The sequence below is a fragment of the Syngnathus scovelli genome, chromosome 7 (assembly GCF_024217435.2).
Source record: "Syngnathus scovelli strain Florida chromosome 7, RoL_Ssco_1.2, whole genome shotgun sequence".
NCBI lineage: Eukaryota > Metazoa > Chordata > Actinopteri > Syngnathiformes > Syngnathidae > Syngnathus > Syngnathus scovelli.
The window spans coordinates 19,942,704-19,950,014 of record NC_090853.1 but is presented as its reverse complement, the minus strand read 5'-3'; the positions used below and the strand labels follow the sequence as shown (position 1 = coordinate 19,950,014).

Genomic DNA, 7,311 nt, shown 5'->3' with positions numbered 1-7,311 from the left:
CACCGGGGTGAACCCCAATGTGCAGGCGCCCAGCCGGGGGGCAATAAGTATACCCACACCTGCTCGACGCCTCTCACCGTGGGCAACTCCAGAGTGGAAGAGAGTCCAACCCCTCTCGAGAGGGCTTGTACCGGAACCCAAACTGTGTGTGGAGGCTAGTCCGACTATATCTAGTCGGAATCTTTCTGCCTCGCACACCAGCTCGGGCTCCTTTCCAGCCAGAGAGGTAACATTCCATGTCCCAAGAGCCAGCTTCTGCAGCCGGGGATCAGACCGCCAAGGTCCCCGCCTTTGGCTGCCGCCCAGCTAACATTGCACCCGACCCCTTCGGCCCCTCCCACAGGTGGTGAGCCCATGGGAAGGGGGACCCACGTTTCCATTTCGGGCTATGCCCGGCCGGGCCCCATGGGCGAAGGCCCGGCCACCAGACGCTCGCCTTCGAGCCCCGCCTCCAGGCCTGGCTCCAGAGGGAGGCCCCGGTGACCCGCGTCCGGGCGAGGGAAAACTAAGTCCATTTATATTACTCATCATAAGAGGCTTGTGAGCCGTGCTTTGTCTGGCCCCTCACCTAGGACCCGTTTGCCATGGGTGACCCTACCAGGGGCATGAAGCCCCCGACAGCATGGCTCCTAGGATCATAGGGGCACGCAAACCCCTCCACCACGATAAGGTGACGACTCGCGGAGGGGGGCCCTGGTTGTAAAAAAAAAAAGAAAAACAAAAGGGAAGGGTGACCGTCCGGGAATACCAGGTGCTGAAAGCCTTTTTTTTTTTTTTTTTTTCCCACGTCAATTGTGAAAGGAAACTTTTACCACAGCCATCAAGTCCCGCCGCTGCTTGGCATGGTTTCAGGGGCGATTGTGTCTATAAAATGAAAAATTCTGAGCGGTCTCACGGCTTACGGCAATACTACCCTGAGAGCGCCTGCTCTCGTCCGATCTCGGAGGCTAAGCAGGGTCGGGCCTGGTTAGTACTTGGATGGGAGACCGCCTGGGAATACCAGTTACCGTAAGCTTTTTTTTTTTTTTTTTTTTTCTTATGTGCACTTCAATCGTTTAAGCCAAGAACTTTTTACAGCACCCATCACGAATGGCATTCGGAAACTGCAAGCCTAGTTTGAACTCCGACACTGAAACTACAACACGAGTTTAAAACCTACATTGTGTGGCGACAGCCATAGCATTGCAGTTCACGTTTTTACCGCTAGAGGACAGACTATGTACAGTGAATAAAGAGCATGGCTCCCTGTGAACTCAAAGCAGCAGTCTTTACTTGTAAAAGAACCCAGCACAACACATTGCGCTTCCATGTAGTGTTTTTACCTTTTTCATGACATTTATTTTGATACAGCCAAATGCAGGTTTTGTGCACTTCACTTTTCCGTTGGGCATTCGCGTAGAACCCTATTCCAGTTACGGCCAGATTCTTTTAGACTAGTGGTCCCCAAACTTTCTTGCGCCACGGACCGGCTACGCGTCAGAAATATTTTTGCGGACCTGCCTTTATATATATAAATAAACAATAAATCTATATAAATAAATACTACATTTATAATAAATATATATAAATAGGATTAAATAAAATGATACGACTGGCATAAAAACAAATATAAACCACATAAAAATAAAAGTCACCATTACGTTGAATTATTGGGAGCACCGAGCTTGTTTCTCAGAAACGAGCCGGTCCCATCCAGGCGTAATCGGAGACAATGAAACCCGAAGTGGTTAAGGTTTGTCTTTTAATGCAGGATGCTTGGTCTCCATGTGCCGAAGCAGTTTTGAAGGCTTCATTGGCTTGCTCGCTAGTTTCAGGGGCGATTGTGTCTATAAAATGCAAAATGTTGGGTCACCTCACGGCTTACGGCCATACTACCCTGAGAACGCCTGATCTCGTCTTATCTCGGAAGCTAAGCAGGGTCGGTCCTGGTTAGTACTTGGATGGGAGACTGCCTGGGAATACGAGGTGCTGTAAGCTTTTTCTTTTTCTTATGTGCACTTCAAGCTCTTTTTTTTTTTTTTTTTTCTTATGTGCACTTCAATCGTTTAAGCCAAGACCTTTTTACAACACCCATCACGAATGGCATTCGGAAACTGCAAGCCTAGTTTGAACTCCGACACTGAAACTACAACACGAGTTCAAAACCTCTATGTACAGTGAATAAAGAGCATGGCTCCCTGTGAACTCAAAGCAGCAGTCTTTACTTGTAAAAGAACCCAGCACAACACATTGCGCTTCCATGTAGTGTTTTTACCTTTTTCATGACATTTATTTTGATACAGCCAAATGCAGGTTTTGTGCACTTCACTTTTCCGTTGGGCATTCGCGTAGAACCCTATTCCAGTTACGGCCAGATTCTTTTAGACTAGTGGTCCCCAACCTTTCTTGCGCCACGGACCGGCTACGCGTCAGAAATATTTTTGCGGACCTGCCTTTATATATATAAATAAACAATAAATCTATATAAATAAATACTACATTTATAATAAGTATATATACCGTATTTGCCGGTGTATTGGTCGACCTTTTTCGATCCAAAATCGACCGAAAAAAATCGACCTCGACTTATACACCGAGTCATAAAATTTAACTTCGTATTCATCGCTTCAAATGTGATGGTAACCAAGGCCGTTTCTCATGCATCTCATTGTGCGTTGCACTTAGAAAATTTGAACCGGGCGGCGTGCGCGAGTGCGCGGCCCGCTGGAAGTCGAATGAGGCGCCGCGACCACCTCCGCGGTGCTTATAAACAGCCGATCCGCTCGGCGGGGGCTATTTTCGGCCACTTGGCTCGTGCGCACGGCCTCCCGGATGTGCCGGGCGGGTGCGCGATCTCGCCGGCCGCTGGAAGTCGAATGAGGCGCCGCGACCACCTCCGCGGTGCTTATAAACAGCCGATCCGCTCGGCGGGGGCTATTTTCGGCCACTTGGCTCGTGCGCACGGCCTCCCGGATGTGCCGGGCGGGTGCGCGAGCTCGCCGGCCGCTGGAAGTCGAATGAGGCGCCGCGACCACCTCCGCGGTGCTTATAAACAGCCGATCCGCTCGGCGGGGGCTATTTTCGGCCACTTGGCTCGTGCGCACGGCCTCCCGGATGTGCCGGGCGGGTGCGCGAGCTCGCCGGCCGCTTGAAGTCGAATGAGGCGCCGCGACCACCTCCGCGGTGCTTATAAACAGCCGATCCGCTCGGCGGGGGCTATTTTCGGCCACTTGGCTCGTGCGCACGGCCTCCCGGATGTGCCGGGCGGGTGCGCGAGCTCGCCGCCCGCCGGAAGTCGAATGAGGCGCCGCGACCACCTCTGCGGTGCTTATAAACAGCCGATCCGCTCGGCGGGGGCTATTTTCGGCCACTTGGCTCGTGCGCACGGCCTCCCGGATGTGCCGGGCGGGTGCGCGAGCTCGCCGGCCGCTGGAAGTCGAATGAGGCGCCGCGACCACCTCCGCGGTGCTTATAAACAGCCGATCCGCTCGGCGGGGGCTATTTTCGGCCACTTGGCTCGTGCGCACGGCCTCCCGGATGTGCCGGGCGGGCGCGCGAGCTCGCCGGCCGCTGGAAGTCGAATGAGGCGCCGCGACCACCTCCGCGGTGCTTATAAACAGCCGATCCGCTCGGCGGGGGCTATTTTCGGCCACTTGGCTCGTGCGCACGGCCTCCCGGATGTGCCGGGCGGGTGCGCGAGCTCGCCGGCCGCTGGAAGTCGAATGAGGCGCCCGACCACCTCCGCGGTGCTTATAAACAGCCGATCCGCTCGGCGGGGGCTATTTTCGGCCACTTGTCTCGTGCGCACGGCCTCCCGGATGTGCCGGGCGGGTGCGCGAGCTCGCCGGCCGCTGGAAGTCGAATGAGGCGCCGCGACCACCTCCGCGGTGCTTATAAACAGCCGATCCGCTCGGCGGGGGCTATTTTCGGCCACTTGGCTCGTGCGCACGGCCTCCCGGATGTGCCGGGCGGGTGCGCGAGCTCGCCGGCCGCTGGAAGTCCAATGAGGCGCCGCGACCACCTCCGCGGTGCTTATAAACAGCCGATCCGCTCGGCGGGGGCTATTTTCGGCCACTTGGCTCGTGCGCACGGCCTCCCGGATGTGCCGGGCGGGTGCGCAAGCTCGCCGGCCGCTGGAAGTCGAATGAGGCGCCGCGACCACCTCCGCGGTGCTTATAAACAGCCGATCCGCTCGGCGGGGGCTATTTTCGGCCACTTGGCTCGTGCGCACGGCCTCCCGGATGTGCCGGGCGGGTGCGCGAGCTCGCCGGCCGCTGGAAGTCGAATGAGGCGCCGCGACCACCTCCGCGGTGCTTATAAACAGCCGATCCGCTCGGCGGGGGCTATTTTCGGCCACTTGGCTCGTGCGCACGGCCTCCCGGATGTGCCGGGCGGGTGCGCGGGCTCGCCGGCCGCTGGAAGTCGAATGAGGCGCCGCGACCACCTCCGCGGTGCTTATAAACAGCCGATCCGCTCGGCGGGGGCTATTTTCGGCCACTTGGCTCGTGCGCACGGCCTCCCGGATGTGCCGGGCGGGTGCGCGAGCTCGCCGCCCGCTGGAAGTCGAATGAGGCGCCGCAACCACCTCCGCGGTGCTTATAAACAGCCGATCCGCTCGGCGGGGCTATTTTCGGCCACTTGGCTCGTGCGCACGGCCTCCCGGATGTGCCGGGCGGGTGCGCGAGCTCGCCGGCCGCTGGAAGTCGAATGAGGCGCCGCGACCACCTCCGCGGTGCTTATAAACAGCCGATCCGCTCGGCGGGGGCTATTTTCGGCCACTTGGCTCGTGCGCACGGCCTCCCGGATGTGCCGGGCGGGTGCGCGATCTCGCCGGCCGCTGGAAGTCGAATGAGGCGCCGCGACCACCTCCGCGGTGCTTATAAACAGCCGATCCGCTCGGCGGGGGCTATTTTCGGCCACTTGGCTCGTGCGCACGGCCTCCCGGATGTGCCGGGCGGGTGCGCGAGCTCGCCGGCCGCTGGAAGTCGAATGAGGCGCCGCGACCACCTCCGCGGTGCTTATAAACAGCCGATCCGCTCGGCGGGGGCTATTTTCGGCCACTTGGCTCGTGCGCACGGCCTCCCGGATGTGCCGGGCGGGTGCGCGGGCTCGCCGGCCGCTGGAAGTCGAATGAGGCGCCGCGACCACCTCCGCGGTGCTTATAAACAGCCGATCCGCTCGGCGGGGGCTATTTTCGGCCACTTGGCTCGTGCGCACGGCCTCCCGGATGTGCCGGGCGGGTGCGCGATCTCGCCGGCCGCTGGAAGTCGAATGAGGCGCCGCGACCACCTCCGCGGTGCTTATAAACAGCCGATCCGCTCGGCGGGGGCTATTTTCGGCCACTTGGCTCGTGCGCACGGCCTCCCGGATGTGCCGGGCGGGTGCGCGAGCTCGCCGGCCGCTGGAAGTCGAATGAGGCGCCGCGACCACCTCCGCGGTGCTTATAAACAGCCGATCCGCTCGGCGGGGGCTATTTTCGGCCACTTGGCTCGTGCGCACGGCCTCCCGGATGTGCCGGGCGGGTGCGCGAGCTCGCCGGCCGCTTGAAGTCGAATGAGGCGCCGCGACCACCTCCGCGGTGCTTATAAACAGCCGATCCGCTCGGCGGGGGCTATTTTCGGCCACTTGGCTCGTGCGCACGGCCTCCCGGATGTGCCGGGCGGGTGCGCGAGCTCGCCGGCCGCTGGAAGTCGAATGAGGCGCCGCGACCACCTCCGCGGTGCTTATAAACAGCCGATCCGCTCGGCGGGGGCTATTTTCGGCCACTTGGCTCGTGCGCACGGCCTCCCGGAGTTGCCGGGCGGGTGCGCGAGCTCGCCGGCCGCTGGAAGTCGAATGAGGCGCCGCGACCACCTCCGCGGTGCTTACAAACAGCCGATCCGCTCGGCGGGGGCTATTTTCGTCCACTTGGCTCGTGCGCACGGCCTCCCGGATGTGCCGGGCGGGTGCGCGAGCTCGCCGGCCGCTGGAAATCGAATGAGGCGCCGCGACCACCTCCGCGGTGCTTATAAACAGCCGATCCGCTCGGCGGGGGCTATTTTCGGCCACTTGGCTCGTGCGCACGGCCTCCCGGATGTGCCGGGCGGGTGCGCGAGCTCGCCGGCCGCTGGAAGTCGAATGAGGCGCCGCGACCACCTCCGCGGTGCTTATAAACAGCCGATCCGCTCGGCGGGGGCTATTTTCGGCCACTTGGCTCGTGCGCACGGCCTCCCGGATGTGCCGGGCGGGTGCGCGAGCTCGCCGGCCGCTTGAAGTCGAATGAGGCGCCGCGACCACCTCCGCGGTGCTTATAAACAGCCGATCCGCTCGGCGGGGGCTATTTTCGGCCACTTGGCTCGTGCGCACGGCCTCCCGGATGTGCCGGGCGGGTGCGCGAGCTCGCCGGCCGCTGGAAGTCGAATGAGGCGCCGCGACCACCTCCGCGGTGCTTATAAACAGCCGATCCGCTCGGCGGGGGCTATTTTCGTCCACTTGGCTCGTGCGCACGGCCTCCCGGAGTTGCCGGGCGGGTGCGCGAGCTCGCCGGCCGCTGGAAGTCGAATGAGGCGCCGCGACCACCTCCGCGGTGCTTACAAACAGCCGATCCGCTCGGTGGGGGCTATTTTCGTCCACTTGGCTCGTGCGCACGGCCTCCCGGATGTGCCGGGCGGGTGCGCGAGCTCGCCGGCCGCTGGAAATCGAATGAGGCGCCGCGACCACCTCCGCGGTGCTTATAAACAGCCGATCCGCTCGGCGGGGGCTATTTTCGGCCACTTGGCTCGTGCGCACGGCCTCCCGGATGTGCCGGGCGGGTGCGCGAGCTCGCCGGCCGCTGGAAGTCGAATGAGGCGCCGCGACCACCTCCGCGGTGCTTATAAACAGCCGATCCGCTCGGCGGGGGCTATTTTCGGCCACTTGGCTCGTGCGCACGGCCTCCCGGATGTGCCGGGCGGGTGCGCGGGCTCGCCGGCCGCTGGAAGTCGAATGAGGCGCCGCGACCACCTCCGCGGTGCTTATAAACAGCCGATCCGCTCGGCGGGGGCTATTTTCGGCCACTTGGCTCGTGCGCACGGCCTCCCGGATGTGCCGGGCGGGTGCGCAAGCTCGCCGGCCGCTGGAAGTCGAATGAGGCGCCGCGACCACCTCCGCGGTGCTTATAAACAGCCGATCCGCTCGGCGGGGGCTATTTTCGGCCACTTGGCTCGTGCGCACGGCCTCCCGGATGTGCCGGGCGGGTGCGCGAGCTCGCCGGCCGCTGGAAGTCGAATGAGGCGCCGCGACCACCTCCGCGGTGCTTATAAACAGCCGATCCGCTCGGCGGGGGCTATTTTCGGCCACTTGGCTCGTGCGCAC

At 61.6% G+C, this 7,311-nt stretch overlaps 2 pseudogenes; both read left to right on the top strand.

Annotated features, from left to right (window-relative positions):
• The first annotated feature begins 896 nt into the window (after positions 1-896).
• On the top strand, positions 897-1,015 carry LOC125972963 (5S ribosomal RNA; annotated as a pseudogene).
• Positions 1,016-1,858: 843 nt separating this feature from the next.
• LOC125972965 (5S ribosomal RNA) lies at positions 1,859-1,977 on the top strand (annotated as a pseudogene).
• The last annotated feature ends 5,334 nt before the right edge of the window (positions 1,978-7,311 follow it).